General features: G+C 36.3%; 1 long non-coding RNA gene across 1 annotated transcript in view; it reads right to left on the bottom strand.

The window, feature by feature from the left end:
• Window positions 1-25933, bottom strand: part of LOC122685995 — a 225212-nt gene that overhangs the window by 37852 nt on the left and 161427 nt on the right. The window contains exon 3 of the long non-coding RNA XR_006338602.1: window positions 13123-13202. This is a non-coding gene — a long non-coding RNA (uncharacterized LOC122685995). The remainder of the gene's footprint in view (window positions 1-13122; window positions 13203-25933) is intronic.

The raw sequence follows: 25933 nt of genomic DNA, 5'->3' as shown, positions 1-25933 counted from the left end.
ACGTAGGAGACCTGGCTTCGAACCCCCAGGTTGGGAAGATCCGTTGCAGAAGGAAATGGCAACTCACTCCAGTATTCCTGCCTGGAGAATTCCATGGACAGAGGAGCCTGGCAGGCTACAGTACATGGGATCACCAAGTGTCAGACATGACTGAGAAACTAACACAGACACAGAATTCACCAACTAGAAAATTGCCAAGTTTCCATTGTTAAACTATTTTCAGTTGATCTCAAATTTCACTCTGACCAGATTATCCGGGTGACCAGTACACCATCCACTGGTATTCAACAATGGTGATCATCCAAATATATACTGATATTCCTCTACACATGAGACAAAAAAATTAAATAAATAAAAATTAAATAAATAACAACTGTAACTGCAGTTTCCTGCTTATCATGCTTATTGGTGAAGCAATGGTGTTATATGCAAGAGATGTAGAGGGCTTCCTCTTGTTCCTAGTTTTTAAAGACTGTTTACACTTGAGATGCCATTGCTTAGATGGCACTATTTCCCAGAAATGATAACAAAAATACACTTAAGCTCAGTAGCCAATCATTGGCTTCCCTGATTTATCACTAAAAGAACATAAAAAAATGTTTTTGTTCTATCTTACTTTGATTGCTTGAAATATTTAAAGAGATTTGATTTCTAAATATTCAATTCACAATTATTCACTCATGAGCTTGAATTCATTACTCTTTCATGTATAAAAGCAACAAAACATATTTTGCATAAAAACATTCTTAAAATGAGTAGATCTTCAGAGGTATTTCTGTAAGAGATGACATTTCTTCTGAAAGAAATGTCAAAGAATTTCATTTTTTTTTTTTTGTTATTTTTAACTTGCTCTCAAATGAATTTGTTTGCAATTTAGAGATAATGCAAACTTTAAAGAGAATAATCCTAAGGAAGAAAACACTGTGTATTTAGCGACATTATGGCAAAAATGTAACTTGCTAATGTATATATGATTATATTTTATGCAGAAAAACCAAACATGCAGAAATTGATCAAGCATGCAGTTTATTTACTGAAGACTCTTCTTAAAGATTATTTGAATTTATTCATATGCAAGTGTTTTCTTAGAGCCTAAAAAAAAAAAAAAAACTGAATTTAAGTCTGGTTAATTTCTTTTTGTTGTTCAGTTGCTAAGTTGTGTCCAGCTCTTTGTGATCCTATGGAAAACAGCACACCAGGCTCCTCTGTTCTCCAATGTCTCTCAGAGTTTGCTTAACTTCATGTCCATTGAGTAGGTGATGCTATTATCTAGTTGGTTAATTTCTAGTATATGGTATAAACCTGTTTATAGTTAATTATTTAATTAAATTCAAGTATAAAAATCACATGTAAAGTGTAACTTTTCAACCATGCAGCAGTGGGGAATTACAGACTTTTATTAAGACATACTTTATCAAGAAACAATTAGTTTGAAAATACAGAAACATTGCCTTATAAACATTAGTAAGGCAGTTAAACTACTGACTTAGTTTAGTGCAAGGTTTAAAGAAATTATTTTTTATTGCAGTCTCTAAAACATAAATCTCTTGCTTTATTATTATTAATATAAAATATGGCTATACTTTTAATGTCTTAAAAATTTAAGTTTATGGTATAATGAGACATAACCTCTATTATTACGTAAAGAAAATTTAGCTCCATGAGATATCATACATTTTATAGGATAATTATTTGCAATTCTCTATTTTGTCTATATAATTTCCCTATTTTATAGTTTTCAATCTGCAAATGTAAATTTTACTTACTATAACATCAAATGTGCTAGCATAGTGTTTTCAATATTTTTTAATCACAGACATGCCTCATCTTGGTGGGGAGTGAAGTCTTCTCTGGGAGTAACAGCTCTTTTTCCCTCTGTATCTTTGAACATTCTTAATCAAGAACAGTTTGGAAGAACAAAAGAGAGGTCAAAGGAGAAAGCCAAAGAGAATAAATAAAACAGAAGAGAAGAAAGAGGAGGAAAGACAATTCTAATGATTAAAAATAAGAGCAGCCTCCTGTTTGTACGTGAAAGTTGATGAGTGATTAGGATTATGTGTGATTGGGATTATGTGTATTACCTCAAATGCAACACATAATTTCACTCAGTCCTAATGGCAACCATGTAATATAGGTGTTGCTCTTCCAATTTTATAAAGAGAAAGATAAGGATTAGAGGGTTTGAAGTATTTCTCTGAGTTAAAAGAGAGATTCATCTGTTTTCATGATATTTTATAAATATTTTGAGGCTTATACTATTTCCAATCCCCCCTTATGGTAGATGGTCTGATTATTTGGGGTAGGTGTTGAAGGGAATTTAGATTCTAAAATTAGTAAGTATAAAAATCACATGCACAAAAAAAGTCAGCAATAATTTAATAACCTAGTACTTTCAGCAAGATAATCTTGATAGATAGAACCCTTCCTGTCATATCAACAGCATTAAAATAGGGATGGTGCCTTTTAGGAAATCTGCAACTTACATTAAAGATGTGATACTGATAAAGAACTGGTGTGTCTACCTGCTCTAAAATGTTTTCATGTGTACATCAAACTAAAAGGAAATAGAAAATTTTCCTAAACAATCTGAATAAAGTAGAATCACATATTATTGATGATTAAGATGGCAATTATTATGTCACCTTGGATTGATTTCCTTACTCTTTATTTGAAAAAAGAAGGTTCAAAATGTATACCTCTTGGGCACATGAAAAGATGCTCAACATTGCAAATTATTAGAGAAAGGCAAATCAAAACTACAGTGAGATACCACCTCACTCCAGTAAGAATGGCCATCATCAAGAAGTCAACAAAAAATATAGTGCAGAGGATGTGGCGAAGAGGAAACCCTCCTACACTTCTGATGGAAATATAAAATTTAGGCAGCCACTGTAGAAAACAGTATGGACATTATTTTAGAAACTAAAAACAGAGCTATCATATGACCCAGCAATCCCATTCCTGGGCATTTATCTAGAGAAAGCCATAATTTGAAAAGATGCATGCACCCCAAAATTCCTGCAGCACTACTTACAACAGCCAAGGCATGAAAGCAGCCCAGATCTCCACGGGCAGAAGAATGGATGAAGACGGTACATAAATAAAATGAAATATTAGCCATTAAAAAGAATGAAATAATTTCATTTGCAGCAACATGGATAGACTTGGATATTATCATACTAAATGAAGTAAATCACAGAGAAAGACAAATACCATATGATATCGCTTATATCTGGAATCTAAAAAAAAATGAAACAAATGAACTTATTTAGAAAAGAGGAACAGACTCACAGATATAGAAAACAGACTTTTGGTTACCAAAGGGGAAAGTTCAGATGAGGGATACATTGGGGGCTTGGATCTGACATATATACACTGCTAGATTTAAAACAGATACGCATAAGGACCTACTGAATAGCACAGGGAAATCTATTTAATATTTTGTAATAATCTAGATGAAAAAATGATCTTAAAAAGGATAGATACATGTAAAAGTATAAATGAATCACTTTGTTGTACACCTGAAACTAAGACAACACTGTTAATCAACCAACTATACTCCAATAGAATTTTTAAAAATGTATACTTCTGGGAATATGGTGTCTAAAAACATACCTATTAAATGCATTGGATATCAGACATCATTAAATTCATATGGGTATCTTCAGATGGCCCCAGATACATAGCATATAACATAAAGCTATGCTAAAAATACGTCATTTTGGTCTCTAGTATTTCCTCCTTTCTCAACTGAAACAAAATTATAGACACTATCAGGAAATCATCATTTTCCATATTAACTATCTTCAGGCAATAGTGCATATAAATGTTTTAACAAACAGACCTGTGACTCCTTTTAGTTTTCCAGCTAAATTGGGGAAACCAGGTGGTAAAGGATGTGGCAATTAAAAAAGCAAACCTCCTTCTGTGAACTGCTTCCTTTCCAGAGAATGTTCCCTCTCTGAGAATGTTTTTCCCTTATATTTAAATAGTGTGAGGGTGACATTTTGTAGCTCATTAATCACAGGTGACTGTTTGCCAGTTTCCCCACAGGATGTCATTGAGGCTCTGTTTACATATAAAAAGCCTTAGTCTAAATCCATGCAAGTGATCAGAAGCAGGCCAAGAGGGTGTCAGCAGGTCTCCAGGGTTTTTTGTTTTTGCTTTAAAACTTAAATATCTTCACATTCAAGTAGCAATAATGTTCCCAACACCTCACTCTTGATTAAAAATGTATATTCCCTGGGGCTCATGGTCAAGATTTTAGATCCTTCCATTTCCCCTTAGGCATTAGAGTCAACTTGAGAGACTCTTCCTGGAGAGTTCAAAGACATCAGGCCGGAGGTGCTGTTTAAAGGAAAATAGTAAAAAGCATTTTGACACATTCATATCAGTTCTTTCTCTGTTTCATCAGTCAGAAGATGTTTCTCCATAACTTTCTTTTTCCAGAATCTTCTCTCGCTTCAATGTACACTGTTATATATCCAGTGTGAACATCATTGTAGGAGTACATTGTAGGATGGGCTTCCCTGGTGGCTCAGTGGTAAGGAATCTGCCTACCAATGCATCCTGCACGGACACAGGCTCAATCCCTGGGTAGGGAAAATGGCAATCCACTCCAGTACTCTTACCTGGAAAACCCCATGGACTGAGCAGCCTGGTGGGCTACAGTCCATAGGAGCTGCAAAGAGCTGGACATGACTTAGTGACTGAATAACAACATATTATAGGTTAGGTGCTTTATGTTTCTTCCACATGATTTATATTACCTATGCTGGATCTGGGGTTCGACCTCATAGAATGTTACAGTCTAGAGAAATATTTTATAGTGTTAAGGGAACATATTTATTTTCAGATTTAAAAAATGAGGCTAAGGAAAGTTAGGAACGATGTGTATGACTCAGGAGTACAAATATCAGCTACTATGCTTCTTCCTAGATCACTGGGGTAAGAACCTTCCTAGGCTACTGCTGTGGTTCCTACTTTTGCCACATAAACTAGTCAGCTTGGATCCTCACATTCAAGTTGCAAAGTATATTCTGGTCTGCATAAAGGTCCCCATGAGCACCTGGTTTTCAGGCCTCCCATGAACAGAGAAGCTTAGTCTTAACAACTCTCAAACCAGAGACATAAATGTTCTGAAATTTCTTTGGCTCCATAAAGGGTAGAGATGGAACTCTACCAAACTACCTAGAACCTGTGGCTCTTAACCCTGGAAGTAACCACAGAATTGAGACAAGCAGAAATCATAGCCATGCTCTGCACCCAAAGCAATTTTATTCTATGCTAGTTCTATGCCTGGTCAGGGGCTGTAATCTGACAAGTTCCTCAAGGTCTTGTCTGTCTCAGCAACTCTACTACATCTCTTCCAAATAATTTCTATTATAAACGGTTTAGAAAATGAAACTAAGAAGGTGTCTAAGGTATTTGGTGAATATATTCATGAGGTGGACAATACCACTATTAATAATAATAAATATTTATGAAAGCAGCTATGTGTCACTGTTCTAAATGCTTCTCATATATTGCTGTTATTCCGTCACTAAGTCATGTCTGACTCTCTGCGACCCTCTGCACCCAGCACGTAGGACTTCCCTATCCCTCATTATCTCCTGGAGTTTGCCCAAGTTCATGTCTCATGTATTACTTTAATAATTAAGATATCTATGAATTTTGCCTATTATCTTTTTTAATACTCCGAACAATCCCAGAATTATACCCACTATAAGATGAGAGGAGTCAAATTTTAAGGGCACACAGCTAGTATGTAACAAGTTGATTTCCAACTATTGGTCTCTCTGGCCCCAGCCTCTTTACCATCATCATTCATGGTTGCTATTCTTTGGTGGCTAAGTTGTGTTCAATTCTTTGTGACCCCATGAACTGTAGGACATCAGGCTTCCCCGTCCTTCACTATCTCCTGGAGTGTGCTCAAATTCATGCCCATTGAGTCAGTGATACTATCTAAAAATCACACCCTCTTATCACCTTCTCCTTTTGCTTTCAATCTTTCCCAGCATCCAGGTCTTTTCCAAAGAGTTGGATCTTCACATCAGGTGGTCAATATACTGGAGCTTCAGCTTCAGCATCAGTCCTTCCAATGAATATTCATGGTTGATTTCCTTTAGGGTTGACAGGTTCTCCTTACAGTCCAAGGGACTCTCAAGATTCTTCTCCAGCATCACAGTTCAAAAGCACCAATTCTTCAGTGCTCAGCCTTCTTTATGGTCCAACTCTCATATCCATACATAGTTATTAGAAAAAACCATAGCTTTGACTATACCAATCTTTGTTGGCAAAGTAATGTCTCTGTTTTTTAATTCAATATGTTGTATAGGTTTGTTATTGCTTTCCTTCCAGTGAGCAAGTGTCTTTTAATATTATGACAGCATTCAGCATCCATATTGATTTTGGAGACCAAGAATATAAAATCTGCCTGTTTCCTCTTTTTCTCCTTCAATTTTCCATAAATTGATGAGACCAGATGCCATGATCTTAACTTTTTGAATGTTGAGCTTTAAGCCAGCTTTTTCACTCTCCTTTTTCACCCTCCTCAAGAGGCTCTTTAGTTCCTTTTTGGTTTGTGTCATTAGAGTGTTATAATCTGCATATCTGAGGTTGCTGATATTTCTCCCAGCAATCTTGATTCCAGCTTGAGTCAACCAGTCCAGCATTTTGCATGATGTATCCTGCATAGGAGTTAAATAAGCAGGGTGACAATATACAGCCTTGATGAAATTCTTTCTCAAATTTGAGCCAGTCAGTTGTTCCATGTAAGGTTCTAACTGTTGCTTTTGACCTGCCCACAGGTGTCTCAGGAGACAAGTAAGGTGGTCTAGTATTCCTATCTCTCTAGGAATTTTCCCTAGTTTGCTGTGATCCACACAAAGGCTTTGAAGTAGACACTTTTTCTGGAATCCGCTTGCTTTCACTATGATCCAATGAATGTTGGCAATTTGATTTCTGGTTTCTCTGTCTTTTCAAACCCAGCTTGTACATGTAGAAGTTATCAGTTCACATACTGTTGAAGCCTACCTTGAAGTATTTTGAGTACAACCTTACTAGCATGTGAAATGAACACAACTGTCTGATAATTTGAACATTCTTTGGCATTGTCTTTAGGACTGGAATGAAAACGGACCTTTTCCAGTCTTGTGGCCATGGCTGAGTTTTCCAAATTTGCTGACATATGAGTGCAGCACTTTAATATCATTTGCCCTCATTCATAAAATTTACTGAACACATACTTGTTAAGCATCTGCTCTGCTAATGAGGGAATGAAACACCTGTTGCAAGGGCCTCAGTAGCTTCTAGATATATGTAAATTATTCTTCTAAGGGTACATGGGTTGAGGCAAATACTTTAGTTACCCTGCTAAAATTAGAAGAGACAAACAGGTATTGGACATGAGAGGAATGCCCTGAAAAGAGCCAGTAACCACCAAATGAAATGACTGAATTACCTTGAGACATCCATATTTAAATATATGTGGAATATTGCAATTTGCATACATGTTCAGTCACTCTTTCATGCCCTACTCTTTGCAACACCATGGATTGCAACCCATCTGGCTCCTCTGTTCATGGAATTTTCCAGGCAAGAATACTGGGGTGGGTTGCCACTTCCTATACCAGGGGATCTTTATATTGTAATTTAACCTGTGGTAAAACAAAATTCTCAGTCAAAAAGAGTATTTTATAATTGGATTTTGCTGGACCTCTTCTTTAAAGTAGAGTAAAATGAACAGTCAATGTTAGAATCTAATTACAAAATGGTGTCTTTTTCCAGAAAGAACAAAGGAATTTGCAGGGAGTAATTTCCTATGATTGGCTATAATAAAAGGCAGGGAGAATAATTAGAACACTATGTGACTTTGGGATGATATATATCTGGAGAATACAATTTTATATCAAAAATATATTATGTTTTTCATCCATCATTATAAGGCACATGCTATATAATATTTTTATATTTAGAATAGCAAATGCAATCTCTTCCTTAATTTATTTTTAATCATATGTTTGACAAGGTAGAATAAGTACTTTGAAACTGATATTAAAAAAGCATACTGACTTTTAGCTGGCATTTATCTATATATTTAATGTTTACATTTTGCCCCTTAGAAATGTGCATAAAATCAACCTGAGAAGAGGAAAATTAACAATAAGGCAGTCTTTACATAACACAGTGAGAATTCTGTTAACATAAATTAAAGTCTGAATTATATACTGACCTAGAACTTTTGCCATTAATTTCATATATTCACTCATTCAACATATTTTTATGGATGATCTCCAATGATCAAGCATTTTATTAAGGTGAGCAGAGACAGGTACCTATCCACAGAGTGTCCAGCCTATACAAATATAAAACATTAGACTAGTTTTCTTTCCTTAACAATATATATGCTTGTCTGTATGCATATGCAAGTATTAGTACATTTAATTTGTTTTATGTTTGTAGTGGATGCTTTAAGCTGAAACTGCAGTCAAACCTTGGTTGACAGAGAACTATTCTTTCTTCACCTCTAGTACAGTGTGCATTTGAATAAGTTCATGTATAAAGGGTTTTAGTTTCCTAACTAAGGTAAAATAGAAGACAGTTCCAAATGCCTTAAGCTAGAGTATAAGGTGAGAGATGAGCCTGGACAGATGCAGATGGGCAATATCTTGAATAACCATATGAAAGCAAGTAAACCATGGTGAGGACTGCAAGGAGATCCAACCAGTCCATCCTAAAGGAGATCAGTCCTGGGTGTTCATTGGAAGGACTGATGTTGAAGCTAAAACTCCAATACTTTGGCCACCTGATGCAAAGAGCTGACTCATTGGAAAAGACCCTGATGCTGAGAAAGCTTGAGGGCAGGAGGAGAAGGGGATGACAGAGGATGAGATGGCTGGATGGCATCACCGACTCAATGGACATGAGTTTGGGTAGGTTCCAGGAGTTGGTGATGGACAGAGAGGCCTGGCATGCTGCAGTTCATGGGGTCGCAAAGAGTCGGACATGACTGAGTGTCTGAACTGAACTGAACTGAACCCATGGTGAACAGTTGAGACTTGATCTGAAAGCAATAGTGAACTACCTGGATTTTTAATGGGGGATTTTCTCTATTAGAGTTGAATTTTTAGAAAGACTATACTGCAGATTAAGCATACAATAGGAAAAAAAAAGTCTCTGAGACATGGAAAGGCAGCTTTAGAAAAAACTTTTGAGGCAATGGGGAAACCCAAATACTTACAACACCTAGTAATAGACATCTTTGGATACACAACCTTATATTCAAAAAATGCTAAACTACTTAATATATCTCTACTTTCTAATGGTTTACAACAGCATACTCAATGAATTAATTTTTGTTATTATAGAAAAAAGATGCTCATATAAGCATATTTTCCTGGTTTTGTAGATGGTCTTATAGGTCATCTTAGAATTGCTCAACTTCAGTTTCTTCAGCAGTAGAGATTGGGGCATAGACTTGGATTACTGTGATACTGAATGGTTTGCCTTGGAAACAGAGACCATCCTGTCATTTTGAGACTGCAACCAAGTACTGAATTTTGGACTCTGTTGTTGACTATGAGGGCTATTCCAATTCTTGTAAGGGACTGTTGCCAACAGTAGTAGATATAATAGTCATCCAAATTAAACTCGCCCATTCCAGTCCAGTTTAGCTCACTGATTCCTAAAATATCAGTGTTAACTCTGGCCATTTGCCATCTCCTGCTTGACCACTTCCAACTGACCTTGATTCATGGACCTAATATTTCAGGTTCCTATGCAATACTGTTCTTTACAGCATCGGACTTTACTTTCATCACCAGTCACATCCACAGCTGGGTGTTGTTTTCGCTTTGGCTCTGTCTCTTCATTCTTCCTGGAGTTTCTTCTCCAGTAGTGTATTCGGCACCTACTGACCTGGGGAATTCATCTTTATGTGTCATATTTTTTGCCTTTTCATACTGTTCATGGGGTTCTCAAGGCAATAATCCTGAAGTGGTTTGCCATTCCCTTTTTCAGTGGACCACATGTTGTCAGAAGAGTTTTGTCAAGAGAACTCACTGGTCATAGCAAATACCCTCTTCCAACAACAAAAGAGATGACTCAACACATGGACATTAGCAGATGGTCAATTCCAAAATCAGATTGATTATATTCCTTGTAGCCTAATATGGAGAAGTTCTACACAGTCAGCAAAAAAAAAAAGAAAAGACTGGGTGCTGACTGTAGCTCAGATCAAGAAGTCCTTATTGCAAAATCCAGAGTTAAATTGAAGAAAGTAGGGAAAACCACTAGGCCATTTGGGTATGACCTAAATCAAATCCATTATGATTATATAGTAGAAGTGACAAACAAATTCAAATGATTAGAGCTGACAGAGTGTCTGAAGAACTATGGATGGAGGTTGATGATATGGTACAAGAAGCAGTGATCAAGACCATCTGCAAGAAAAAGAAATACAAAAAGGCAAAACTACTGTCTGAGGAAGCTTTACAAATACCTGAGAAAAGAAGATAGGCCAAAGGCAAAGGAGAAAAGGAAAGATATGCCTATCTGAATGCAGAGTTCCAAAGAATAGCAAGGAGAGATAAGAAAGCCTTCCTCAATGGTCAATGCAAATAAAAAGAGGAAAACAATTGAATGGGAAGAACTAGAGATCTCTTCAAGAAAATTAGAGATACCTAGGGAATATTTCAAGCAAAGATGGGCACAATAAAGGACAGGAATGGGATGGACCTAATAGAAGTAGAAGATACTAAGAAAAGGTGGCAAGAATATACAGAAGAACTATACAAAAAAGATCTTCATGACCCAGATAACCACAATGGTGTGATCACTCACCTAGAGCCAGACATCCAGGAGTCTGAGGTGTGCCTTAGGAAGCATCACAATGAACAAAGCTAGTGGAGGTGATGGAATTCTAGTTGAGCTATTTCAAGTCCTAAAAGATGATGCTGTGAAAGTGCTGCACTCAATATGCTAGCAAATTTGGAAAACACAGCAGTGGCCACAGGACTGGAAAAGGTCAGTTTTCATTCCAATCTCAAAGAAAGGCAATTCCAAACAAAGTTCAAACTACCGCACAATTGTACTCATCTCACATGCTAGTAAAGTAATGCTCAAAATTCTCCAAGCCTGGCTACAATACTACATAAATCTAGAACTTCCAGATGTTCAAGGTGGATTTAGAAAAGGCATATGAACCAGAGATCAAATTGCCAACATCCATTGGATCACAGAAGAAGCAAGAGAATTCCAGAAAAACATCTATTTCTCCTTTATTGACTATGCCAAAGCCTTTGACTGTGTGGATCACAGCAAACTGTGGAAAATTCTGAAAGAGATGGGAATGCCCAACCACCTGACCTGCCTCCTGAGAAATCTGTATGCAGGTCAAGAAGCAACAGTTAGAACTGGACATGGAACAACAGACTGGTTCCAAATGGGGAAAGGAGTAGGTCAAGGCTGTATATTGTCACCCTGCTCATTTAACTTATATGCAGAGTACATCATAATAAATGCCGGGCTGAATGAAGCACAAACTGGAATCAAGATGACCAGGAGAAATATCAATAACCTCAGATATGCAGATGACACCACCCTTATGGAAGAGAGTGAAGGGGAACTAAAGAGCTTCTTGATGAAATTGAAGGAGTAGAGTGAAAAAGTTGGCTTAAAACTCAACATTCAAAAAACTAATATCATGACATCTGGTCCCATCACTTCATGGCAAATAGATGGGGAAGAAAGGAAACAGTGAGGGACAATATTTTCTTGGACTCCAAAATCACTGCAGATGGTGACTGCAGCCATGAAATTAAAAATTGTTTGCTCTTTGGAAGAAAAGTTATGGCCAATCTAGACAGTATATTAAAAAGCAGCGACATTACTTTGCCAACAAAGTTCTGTCTAGTCAAAGCTACGGTTTTTCCAGTTGTCATGTATGCATGTGAGAGTTGGACCATAAAGAAAGCTGAATGCCAAAGAATTGATGCTTTTGAACTGTGGTGTTGGAGAAGACTTTTGAGAGTCCCCCAGACTGCAAGGAGATAAAAATCAGGCCTGAATATTCATTGGAAGGACTGATGATAAAGCTGAAGCTCCAATACTTTATCCACCTGATGCAAAGAACTGACTCATCGGAAAAGACCCTGATGCTGGGAAAGATTGAAGGCAGCAGGAGAAGGGAAGGACAGAAGATGAGATGGTTGGATGGCATCACTGAATCAATGGACATGAGTTTGAGTAATCTCTGGCTGTGGGTGATGGACAGGGAGGCCTGTCATGCTGCAGTCCATGGGGTCACAAAGAGTTGGACATGACTGAGCGACTGAACTGAAGTGATGTTTTTGTAGGTTCTTTAATGGCTGGGTTCTTTTTACTCTTAGATAGAGGCATTGATTCAGAGATCTGCATACTTATGACACCATCATTGCTTGATTACTTTCAAATGGTTATTTCAACTAAGATTTACTTTTGTTGTAACTGCAACATCTTAGAGTAGATTCTTACGTTTGAGGTATACCTGATTATCAGTAGAGTCGGAGTGATACTGAAATAACATTTTTTGCAACCAGATCATTGATTGGATATTATCCCATTTGTCCAAGCCACACTACCTTCACAACAGATAAAACAGAACGCCAAGCAACATTTTGAATAGTTTACTTTTTCATATCAAATATATTATTATTAAAACTGTACCCCCAGTCTTCTGAAGGTTCATTCTATTAACTGACATTTAAATAAGAGTGTCACTTATGCTGGAACGATTATGAGCTATATCTTAAAATGAATTAATAAGATGGTTTTCGTTTTCCTTGTTTAAGCATCATAAAAGTTCTGATACTTCTATCTGATTATACAAAAGAGCACAATGACCTACATTTAAAGAACTTTCTCTGTTCTAAGGATTGCAGCCTTCAATGATACAATTCAGCAAGTTCTACATGACACTTTATAAGATATGTCACAGCCAATATATCATACTGAAGATTTTTCATGGTTATTATTAAATCGCCTAAAACCATTGACTCATGCTGTCCTTGATGCAATAAACTTCTTGTTCCTTAAAAATTCGCTACATGTGTGCAGTAAAACAGAATTATACTTGCAACTTACATTTCAATCTTTAAGACAGAAAAGCATTTTTCCTTCAAGTTCAGTGCATCTGTTTATTATTCAACTCCTCTCTTCCAAAGCTAAAACAAAAAAAAGAAAAGAAAAGAAAACCAGTAGGTAAAAATGTAAAGTTGATCCTTTTCTCTAACTTGTCTATAAAAATTTTTAGTCATAGTATAATATGTGCTATTGTTTTCATAGGAAATGAATTGGAAGGAAACAAACCTTGAGGTAACTCAGCAAAGCTTGGAGTAACCTAACCCCAAAACAAACTGAAAAAAAAAAAAATCTAATCTTGCCTGTCCTAAGTATTTAATTACTGCCCATGAGAAATACTTCTGAGGAAACAAGAAATGGACAAAGCATGAGGTAGAGTTACTTGTTTAGCTAGTGGCATTAGGAAGAGACTAGTCCTATAGATTTGAACATCAGAAAAAGAGAGAGCTTATTTTTCAAGCAGTAGCAGTCACATCTTCTAATCCCTAAATTCATTTTTAACACATATTTGTTAGGTATCTAAAATATTGGTCATCTATCAGTTTATCCAAACTGTTTCGACCTTAGGGCTTCTCCATGCAACCAGAGTTTTAAATATCCAGGATCTTCACATGTGTAGAAATGGCAAAATTCAATTTTCCCTATCTGTTTCCAATTCTGGCTCTGACATTATGTAATCCAGCCTACTTAAACTTTGAGCCTTAGATTTCTCAGGTATGTGAAAACGGTTTTTGCTGAATAATATTATATAGCATCAGGAAAGTATGTCTGCGCATAAAGTATATGGATCTAATAACAATTACACTGTCAACAATTCACCTTCCCACTGATTTCCAGTGTACAATAAACAAGATAAATCACTGCTTAGTTTTACAACCCTGGAGCTCCACTGATTCTTCCTAATGAGTTTTAAAAAATATTTAACAAGTTGATTGATAATGTGAATGAATATTACAAGAGAATGATGTTATATTTAAAAATAAAAAGTTTTCACCATGGCAAATGAAGACTAGTCAAAAATGGAAATAAGTCACTCTTGCAAGTGTGATCTAACTATGCAACTATCATCTGATTTACAAAATAACTTGATTTGTCACAATACAAAGATAAAAACTAAAATTGATCAGTGCCATCTTTACCTGCAAATTGACTAAATACTTGCACTTCCATTAACTCACTTAATCTTAGCAAGAAATATTTGAATATCAATTATTACTTCTACTGTAAAACAAGATGAAAGGTTAGGAAGATTTAGCAGTTTGAGGAATAAACACATTTTAATTAATACAAATGGAACAATAATCATGATATATTTGAATCTGAAAGCCCATGAACTCTCACAAATTTATGCTCCTATTCAAAAATAGCAGAGATATGAAAATATACAGTCTATTACAAACATACTAGATAAAAGCTATAACCCTCTTTTTTGAGTAAGAATACCAAATGAATATGAATGTCATCACTACAGCCCAAAATACAGTAGTCTTAAAAAGTAAGTAGGACATATTCATTTCACATCCGTTTTTTATTATCCAGATATCATTAATTTGGAGAAGGAAATGGCAACCTATTACAGCCTTCTTGCCTGGAGAATCTCACAGACAGAGGAACCTGATGGGCTACAGTCTATGAGGTCGTAAGAGTCAGGCACGACTAAGTGACTAACTCACACAGAATATCTTTAATTAGAAACTATGTGAAAGCTTCACTTCTAAAATTTTCACATAAGATAGAGTGTTAATTCTAACATCATTGGTTCCAAACCAACCCTCCAACTACAATAACTATAACCTTAACAAAGTAAATAAGGCAATTCTTTTGTTTTCAGTCATTAGCCAGAAGGCTGCTCCCCATGATTATGAGTTATGGCAGAAGGGTAACACACCAGGTGAGTCTCCTGCTCATCCTGGCTTTCTGCATGAAGCTACTTTCTGGATCACAGATAAGGACCGCAAAGCACAAGCAGAACACAGTGAATGCACTGAGTTGAGGAGAGTGGAGTTAAGATACTGCTACTAAAGCAACAGCCCACCCAGCAACGAAGACCTCCCACAGCCAAAAAATAATAGAAACAAGAGAGAGAAAGAAGAAGGAAAAAAAACGGAAGGAGGAAGGAAGAAAAGAAGGAAGGGAAGGGGAGAAAGGAAGAATCCAGGGGAAAAGGACAAATGTACATGCAAAGACAATGATGGAAATAATTCATGGATTCTTATAAGTAAAGATAAAGGCCAGATGACAATGACAACACTTTAAAGTGCTGAATAAAGATTTTCTTCTAGAGAGGCTGCTGGGTATGCCTTCTGTCTAAAGGGTTGTTTTATAACCGAAGAGTAAAAGCCCGCAAATTTTTTAATCAAGTTATATGAGCTTGTGCTAAAAGGGACAAGGCAAAATGAAGCCATAAAAACAAAAAGCAGTTGAACCCATGAACTACCATAGGGAGGAAATAGGCTGAATACCACCTATTTGCAAACACAAATATTTTTGTATAGGTGAGGGAGAATGACTCAACTCACAGGTTAAAACAAAATCTCAGAGGGGAGAATAAAAAGCCATGGAGAGTCATTTCCCAGAATTAGGACTAAATTGTGTTTAGGGAATCAAGCAGCTCACAGCCAGCACTCAGCTGGGTTTCAGAATGTCCAGGACCAGTGACTACTGTAAGTCTCCCTTTTCCTCCTTGTTATGTCTATTGCAATTATCTCAAGCCTGTCTCTCTACTACATGCTGAATACAAGGAACAAATAATTTACCTTGTTAGTTCACAGATTTTCAGACTGAGGAAAAAAAAAAAATCAATGGATCTGCAACTGATGTACCACTACCAACAAAGCTCATTCACATCTAGTCCTGATGCAATGATAAGATGCTGGACCTCAACCTGAGCCTGATGATCTGAGTGATGTCTTAGGACAAGTTAGAAAGACAATGAAGCTTCCATTTGGCTTTCTCTCTTTTGGGATGCTTGCCTTTTGGAACCCCAATGCCTTGGGTGAGGAAGCCTAGGCCACATGGAGAGGTCATGCCGAGAGGTCATGCTGAGGTCATACTAAGGGATGATATACAGCATCAATTGCTAGAGAAATCAGCAAACAAAGTTTGAGGTGATTTAAATTCAAGCCTTTGGGGAAACCAGGTCATGCTGATTAAAGCAATGACAAGGTGTTCCCACTAAGCTCTTTCAAACAGAAAACTGATGAGGACAAGATTCTTGTGGTTTTCGACCGCTAATCTTGGAGATGATTTATTTCACTACTAGCATATTGTTATGCATATAAGCATACTAAACATTCTCAAATTGATATCACATTCATAAAATAAATATCTTAATATAAAATATAAGCAATATATATTTTGAAAAAAATATAAATTATGTAAAATATAAAATGTTTTACATATATATAAATGTGTATAAACATGGACAGGACTTAAAAAGGTATTTCTAAATAAAATGGTCATTTGCTGAAGAAAATATACATATGTAGATATACATATTATAAATTAATATGTAATATAATGAATTAGCTATGAAACAGAATGAGTAAAATGTAAAACTACTAAGTGGTTTTACATACATGAATGTCTATCAAATTTAGCAGAATAGTTTGCCTTTGAGCATAAAGTGAGGAAGATGGAAAAGGAACTTTAAATTTCTCTAATGTGCTACTTAACTTATATAAAAATTATGGGAAGAAAAAGGAAGTACATGGACTTTTAGTAATGAGATTGAGAGTTTTCATTTCAGGATCTTTCCTGTTTTTTTAACAGATAAATATTTATGAAAAAACTCAAAACCAGGAAAAACAGCAGAATTCACATGGCTAATCAGCTCTGGGATCATCTCAGAAGGCACAAAAAAGACACAAAAATATGAAGAACTACGTGTTCCAAAAGATGAAAACAGAGGTAGTAATGATGAAGAAATAAAGTGTATCAGGTGAATTACCTCTAGGCAATAAACATACACGATGATGTCAACTTAAAAAAAAAAAAACACTGCTCGTGTCTCAGATGAAATTGATTTTAACTGTATCCTTAGAGTATAACTTTCCTATTTAAAGCCACTCCAAACCTATTTGGAAAAGAAAATCCAAAAAGAAAGCAGGAATTTTATAAAAAACAAAAGTTATAACATAACTTAAACTCTGTGTGTGTGTGCGCGTGTGTGTGTTTCTGCATGCTCAGTCATGTCCAACTCTTTGCAATCCCATGAACTGTAGCCCACCAGGCTCCTCTGTCATGGGATTATCCTGGCAAAAATACTAGACTGGGTTGCGGTTTCATCTTTCAGGGAATCTTCCCAACCCAAGGATTAAACCTGCATCTTCTCTGTTTCCTCCATTGAAAAGTGGATTTTTTACCACTGAGCCACCTGGGAAACCCCAAGTTAAACTATAGACAACTGCGTAAATTGTCAATACGCTTCTGTAAAAGGCCACCAAAAAAAAAAAAAGGTTAAAGGTAATTTGAAAATAAAATTAAAAGAAGAAAGAGTCTGCTATGTATGGAATTTTTCTGCTTTATATTCACACTGGATAGTATCTAAAAAGAATTCTAAGGGGGCATTACTCTACACGCACACCTGCACTGCTAAAATTGCTCAAGCGCTATGTCTGGTGGCAATTTGACTGCAACATCAGGTGGTTTATTTTTTACTGCATTTGGTGTTCTAAATGCTCTCAGTGACACAGAATGTGCTGTGTGAGCCATTCCATGCAGAAACTATGCAATGTGAATACTTAAAACTGTTAACTACTTTTTTGCAGCCACTGGGTCTTACACAGAATTACTGCTTTGTTAAGGTGAATGCAGATGTTTGTAAATTCATATTCTGAATAAATGATTCCCTATTTTTTCAATTTAGCAAACATCCACCAAGCACAGCTGGTACAAAGAGAACTGAGATAATCAAAGGAAAATTGAATATAATGATTATCACAACAAAGTTTCTAAACCCATTGCCCAATAAAAATAGTAGATATATATATACTCACACTAACAATTATCAAAAGATACATAATGAAAATAACCACAAGAAACTATCTTCTTTATCCATTCATATCATTTCTGGATTCATGCATAAATTATTAATTAATCAAGTATTAATTACATTGCAAATATTACAGTATTTATATTATATACATTATACATTACTTACATTGTAAATAAAATTGTAATGACTATAATATTCACTAAAATGCACTTAAATTATAATAAAGGGCTTTTTTGGATTTCATTTGATAAAATATTGAAAGTGATAGATTAAGGAAATCTCTGGGTTGGAACTACATTTTACTATTATTACAAGTTTATATCTCATTGTTGAGAAATTCAAAACTTTATTGAGGTTGATAATTATTCAGCAGCCTCAAGATAGAAACAATTTATGAGCTATAATGATAACTCATTATTTTGCCTCTGAAACCACTTTTGATAAATTTATATGATAGAAACAGCATAAGTCCTAGAGATTATGTAATAAAAATTATGGAGGTATGAGAGAACAAGATGGCAGAGGAGTAGGTGGACATGGAGTGTATCTCTATCCACAGATACATCAAGAATACACCTTCAGACAGAAGTGCATGCAGAACACCAGCTTAGAGTGGACAGGGATACCTGACCAGTGGAAAAGAATATATAGACCCACACAGAACTCCATAGGATGAAGGAACTAGAGGGAAAAACAGGAGTGTTAGTAGAACTGGACCTGCCCTCAGTGGGTGGGGAAACTGAAGCATGGTCTGATCCCCACATCGGGGCAACTGTCTGAGTCAGAGGAGAAACATTTAAGCCTGAGAGTGAAACAGCTGACCTGTGGTAGCCTAAATGGAATGAGAATCAGACAGTCCTTGCAGCAGCCATACATACCCAAACAGTGCAGTGGCTAGGATGGAGTTTAGGGATTGTGGAGCAATCCCCAGGCCAGGGCTGCTGTTGACTGTGGACAGACAGCTTGAGGGGATATGAGGGAGGAGATTACGGTGGGAAATGCCTGTGGAGAAAAGCCGGTCAACCTTGGAAGGAAGGTGATAATACTGAGTCATGTGTAGGGGGTGGAGCCATCACCAGTTCAGTTCAGTTCAGTTTAGTTGCTCGGTCGTGTCTGACTCTTTGCGACCCCATGAATCGCAGAACACCAGGCCTCCCTGTCCATCACCAACTCCCGGAGTTTACTCAAACTCATGTCCATCAAGTCGGTGATGCCATCCAACCATCTCCTTCTCTGTCATCCCCTTCTCCTCTTGCCCCCAATCCCTCCCAGCATCAGGGTCTTTTCCAATGAGTCAACTCTTCTCATGAGGTGGCCAAAGTATTGGAGTTTCAGCATCAGTCCTTCTAATGAACACCCAGGACTGATCTCCTTTAGGATGGACTGGTTGGATCTCCTTGCAGTCCAAGGGACTCCCAAGAGTCTTCTCCAACACCACAGTTCAAAGCATCAATTTTTCGGTGCTCAGCTTTCTTCACAGTCCAACTCTCACATCCATACATGACCACTGGAAAAACCATAGCCTTGACTAGATGGACCTTTGTTGGCAAAGTAATGTCTCTGCTTTTTAACATGCTGTCTAGCATGTTAAGGTTGGTCAGAACCTTCCTTTCAAGGAGTAAGCGTCTTTTAATTTCATGGCTGCATTCACCATCCACAGTGATTTTGGAGCCCAGAAAAATAAAGGCTGACACTGTTTCTACTGTCTCCCCATCTATTTCCCATGAGGTGATGGGACCAGATGCCATGATCTTAGTTTTCTGAATGTTGAGCTTTAAGCCAACTTTTTCACTCTCCTCTTTCACTTTCATCAAAAGGCTTTTCAGTTCCTCTTCACTTTCTGCTATAAGGGTGGTGTCATCTGCATATCTCAGGTTATTGATATTTCTCCCAGCAATCTTGATTCTAGTTTGTGCTTCTTCTAGCCCAGCGTTTCTCATGATGTATTCTGCATATAAGTTAAATAAGCAGGGTGACTATGTACAGCCTTGACGTTCTCCTTTTCCTATTTGGAACCAGTCTGTTGTTTCATGTCCAGTTCTAACTGTTGCTTCCTGACCTGCATACAGGTTTCTCAAGAGGCAGGTCAGGTGGTCTGGTATTCCCATCTTTTTCAGAATTTTCCACAGTTTATTGTGATCCACACAGTCGAAGGCTTTGGCATAGTCAATAAAGCAGAAATAGATGTTTTTCTGGAACTCTCTTGCTTTTTCAATGATCCAGCGGATACTGGCAATTTGATCTCTGGTTCCTCTGACTTTTCTAAAACTAGCTTGAGCATTTGGAAGTTCTCGGTTCATGTATTGCTAAAGCCTGACTTGGAGAATTTTGAGCATTACTTTACTAGCGTGTGAGATGAGTGCAAGTTTGCGGTAGTTTGATCATTCTTTGGCATTGCCTTTCTTAGAGATTGGAATGAAAACTGACCTTTTCCCCATCCTGTGGCCACTGCTGAGTTCTCCAAATTTGCTGGCATGTTGACTGCAGCACTTTCACAGCATCAGCTTTCAGGATTTGAAATAGTTCAACTGGAATCACATCACATCCACTAGCTTTGTTTGTAGTGATGCTTTCTAAGGCCCACTTGACTTCACATTCCAGGATGTCTGGCTCTAGGTGAGTGATCACACCATTGTGATTATCTGGCTCGTGAAGATCTTTTTTGTACAGTTCTTCTGTGTATTCTTGCCACCTCTTCTTAATATCTTCTGCTTCTGTTAGGTCCATATCAGTTCTGTCTGTTATCGAACCCATCTTTGCCTGAAATTTTCCCTTGATATCTCTAATTTTCTTGAAGAGATCTCTAGTCTTTCCCATTTTGTTGTTTTCCTCTATTTCTTTGCATTGATCGTTGAGGAAGGCTTTCTTATCTCTCCTGGCTATTCTTTGGAACTCTGCATTCAAATGGGAATATCTTTCTTTTTCTCCTTTGCTTTTTGCTTCTCTTCTTTTCACAGTCATTTGTAAGCCCTCATCAGACAATCATTTTGCCTTTTTGCATTTCTTTTCCATGGGGATGGTCTTGATCCCTGTCTCCTGTACAATGTCATGAACCTCCATTCATAGTTCATCAGGCTCTCTGTCTATCAGATTCAGACTTAAACTGAAGAAAGTAGGGGAAACCACTAGACCATTCAGGTATGACCTAAGTCAAATCCCTTATGACTATACAGTGGAGCCATCACCAGGTGCTTACAAATCTCACCCTATCAACCTTAGGAAGTCAAAAACCAAAAGGAAGAAAGAATTCAACCTTGAAACCTGGGAAAAGGAAACCTCAAACACAGTAAGTTAAAAAAAAAAAAAGGCAGACAAATACTACACAAATGAAAGAAACTAGAAACACAGAAGCCCAAATAAATAAAGAGGAAATAGGCAAACTACCTGAAAAAGAATTCAGAATAATGATAGTAAAGATGATCAAAAACCTTGAAAACAAAATGGAGAAAATGCAAGAATCAATTAACAAAGACCTAGAAAAATTAATAAACATGCAGTGACAAACAACACAATTACTGAAATGAAAAATACTCTAGAAGGAATCAATAGCAGAAAATCTGAAGCAGATGAATCACCAAGCTGGAAGGTAAAATGGTGGAAATAGCTTCTGAGGAGTGGAATAATGTGAAAGGAGTGAAAAGAACTGAGAATAGTCTCAGACACCTCTGGGACAACATCAAACACACCAACATTCAAATTATAGAGATCCCAGAAGAAGAAGAGAAAAGGAAAAGGTATGAGAAAATTTTTGAAGAGATTATAGTTGAAAATTTTCCCAACATGGAAAAGGAAATACTCAATCATGTCCAAGAGGTGCAAACAGTCCCATACAGGATAAACCCTAGGAGAAACACACCAAGACACATACTAGTCAAACTAACAAAGATTAAACACAAAGAAAGAATGTTAAAAAAAAAAAAAAGCAACGGAGAAGCAACAAGTAACCTACAAGGGAAAACCCATATGCTTAACAGCTGAAAACTCTGCAGGCCAGAAGACAATGGCAGGATATATTTAAAGTACTGAAGGGAAAAATCTACAACCAAGATTACAGTACCCGGCAAGGATCTCATTCAAAATTGATGCAGAAATAAAAAGCTTTTCAGACAAGCAAAAGTTAAGAGAATTCAGTACCACCAAACCAGCTTTACAATAAATGTTAAATGGATCATATAGTCAAGAAATAAAAAAGAAGAAAAAAAGATCTATAAAATAAACCCAAACAATTAAGAAGATGGCAATAGGAACATATATATCAATAATTACTTTAAATGTAAATGGATTAAATGCTCCAACCAAAAGATACAGACTGGCTGAATGGATACAAAAACAAGACCCAGATATATGCTGTCTACAAGAAACACTACTTCAGACCTAAAGAAACATATGGACTGAAAAGTGAGAGGATGGAAAAATACATTCCATGCAAATGGGAAGCAAAATAAAGCTGGAATAACAATTCTCATATCAGACAAAATAGACTTTAAATAAAGAAGATTACAAGAGCTAAGGAAGGACACTATATAATGATCAAGAGGAAGACATAACAATTGTTAAGTACCTATGCACCCAACATAGAAGCACCTCGGTATATAAGACAAACACTAACAGACATAAAATGAGAAATTGACAGTAACACAATAATAGTAGGAGACTTTAACACCCCACTTACACTAATGGACACATCATCAAAACAGAAAATTAATAAGGAAACACAAGTCTTAAATGATACATTAGATGAGATGGATCTCATTGATATCTTCAGGACATTCCATCCAAATGCAGAAGAATACACCTTCTTCTCAAGGGCACCTGAAACATTCTCCAGGTTAGACCACATCTTGGATCACAAATCAAAAATCAGTAAATTTAAGAAAATTGACATTGTATCAAGCATCTTCTCTGACCACAATGTTATGAGACTAGATATCAATTACAAGATAAAAGTATAAGAAACACAAACACATGGAGATTCAACAACACCTTTCTAAATAACCAGCAGGATACTGAAGAAATCAAAAGGGAAATAAAAAATTTCCTAGAAACAAATGACAATTAAAACATGACAACTCAAAATGTACGGGAGGCAGCAAAGCAGTCCTAACAGGGAAATTTATAGCAATACAATCCTACCTCAAAAAAAAGAAAAAGAAAAACATCTAATAGACAACCTAAGTTTACACCTAAAACAACTGGAGAAAGAAGAACAAAAAATGCCCCAAAAATAGACGAAAGAAAAAAGTCATAAAGATCTGAGCAGAAATAAGTGAAAAGGAAATGAAAGAAACAACAGTAAAGATTAATGAAACTAAAAGCTGGTTCTTTGAGAAGATAAACAAAACTGACAGACATTTAGCCATACTTTTCAAGGAAAAAAGAGAAGAATCAAATCAACAAAATTAGAAATGAAAAAAGGAGAGGTTACAACAGACAAGGCAGAAATACAAAGGATTATAAGAGACTATTATGAACAACTATATGGCAATAAAAGGGATAACCTGGAAGAAATGGACAGATTCTTAGAAAAGAATCTTCCAATACTGAACCAGGAAGAAATAGAAATTATGAACAATCCAATTACAAGCACTGAAATTGAAGCTGTGATCAAAAACTCCCAAGAAACAGAAGCCCAGGACCAAATAAATGGCTTCACAGAAGAATTCTATCAAACATTTAGAGAAGAACTAATGCCTATTCTAAAACTCTTTAAAATAATTACAGTGGAAGGAATACTTCCAAACTCCTTTTACTAGGCCACCATCATCCTGATACCAAAATGAAACAAAGACAATACAAAAAAAGAAAACTACAGGCCAGTATCACTGATGAACATAGATGCAAAAATCCTCAACAAATTTTAGCAAACAGAATTCAGCAACACATCTAAAAGCTCATACACCATGATCAAGTTGGGTTTATTCCAGAAATGCAAGGATTCTTCAATATATTCAAATCAATCAATGTGATACACCATATTCACAAATTGAAAAGTTGAAAAACCATATGATAATCTCAATAGATGCAGAAAAAGCTTTTGACAAAATTCAGCACCCATTTATGATTAAAACTGTTCAAAAAAATGGGCATAGAAGGAACCTACCTCAACAGTCAAGGCCATATATGATAAGTCTACAGCAACATTATTGTCAATGGTGAAAAACTGAAAACATTCCCCCTATGATCAGGAACAAGACAAGGGTGTCCACTTTCACCACTATTATTCAATGTAGTTCTGGAAGTCCTAGCTATAGCAATCAGAGAAGGAAAAGAAATAAAAAGAATCCAGATTGGAAAAGAAGAAGTAAAGCTCTCACTGTTTGCAGATGACATGATACTGCACTTAGAAAACCCTAAAGATAGTATCAGAAAATTACTAGAGCTAAGCAGTGAATTTTATCAAAGTTGCAGGATACAAAATCAATACACAGAAATCACTTGCATTTCTATATGCTAACTATTAAAAATCACAAAGAGAAACTAAGGAATCAATCCCATTCACCATTGCAACAACAACAAAAAAATATATCTAGGAATAAACTTACCTAAGGAGACAAAAGAACTGTACACAGAAAATTATAAGACACTGATGAAAGAAATCAAGGATGACATAAACAGATGGAGAGATATTCCATGTTCCTGGGTAGGAAGAATCAAAATTGTGAAAGTGATTATACTACCAAGTGTAATGTACAGGTTCAATGTGATCCCTATCAAATTACCAAAGGTATTTTTCACATAACTAAAACAAAAAATTTCACAATTTATATGGAAACATAAAAGACCCCAAATAGCCAAAGAGGTGTTGAGAAAGAAGTATGGAGCTGGAGGAATCAACCTTCCTGACTTCAGATTATTACTACAAAGCTACAGTCATCAATACGTACGGCACTGGCAAAAAAACAGAAATACAGACAAATGGAACAAGACAGAAAGCCCAGAAATAAACCCATGCACCTATGGGTACCTTATTTTTGACAAAGGAGGCAAGAATATACAATGGGGCAAAGACAGCCTCTTCAATAAATGATGCTGGGAAAACTGGACAGCTACATGTAAAATAATGAATTTAGAACACTTCCTAACACCATACACAAAGATAAACTCAAAATGGATTAAAGACCTAAATGTAAGACCAGAAACCATAAAACTCTTAGAGGAAAGCATAGGCAGAACACTCGATGACATAAATCAAAGCAAGAATCTCTATGACCTACCTCCTAGAGTAATGGAAATAAAAACAAAGGTAAACAAGTGGGACCTAATTAAACTTAAAAGCTTTTGCACAGCAAAGGCAACTATAAGCATGGTGAAAAGACAACCCTCAGAATGGGAGAAAATAATAGCAAATGAAACAACTGACAAAGGATTAATTTCAAAAGTATAAGAGCTGCTCATATAACTCAATGCTAGAAAAACAAACAATCTAATCAAAAAGTGGGAAAAAGACCTAAACAGACACTTCTCCAAAGAAGACATACAGATGGCTAACAAACACATGAAAAGATGCTCAACATCACTCATTATTAGAGAAATGAAAATCAAGACCACAATGAGATATCACCTCACACCAGTCAGAATGGCCATCCTCAAAATGTCTACAAACAATAAAAGGCTGAGACGGTGTGAAGAAAAAACGCTCTCGCACTGTTGGTGGGAATGTAAATTGATACAGCCACTATGGAAGATGGTATGGAGATTCCTAAAAACTAGGGGGGAAAAAAACCACCATATGACCCAGAAATCCCACTCCTAGGCATATACCCTGAGGAAACCAAAATTGAAAAAGACACATGTATCCCATTGTTCATTGCAGCACTA

This window comes from Cervus elaphus, chromosome 29 (assembly GCF_910594005.1).
Source record: "Cervus elaphus chromosome 29, mCerEla1.1, whole genome shotgun sequence".
Classification (NCBI taxonomy): domain Eukaryota; kingdom Metazoa; phylum Chordata; class Mammalia; order Artiodactyla; family Cervidae; genus Cervus; species Cervus elaphus.
This window is presented reverse-complemented; position numbering and strand designations above follow the sequence as displayed.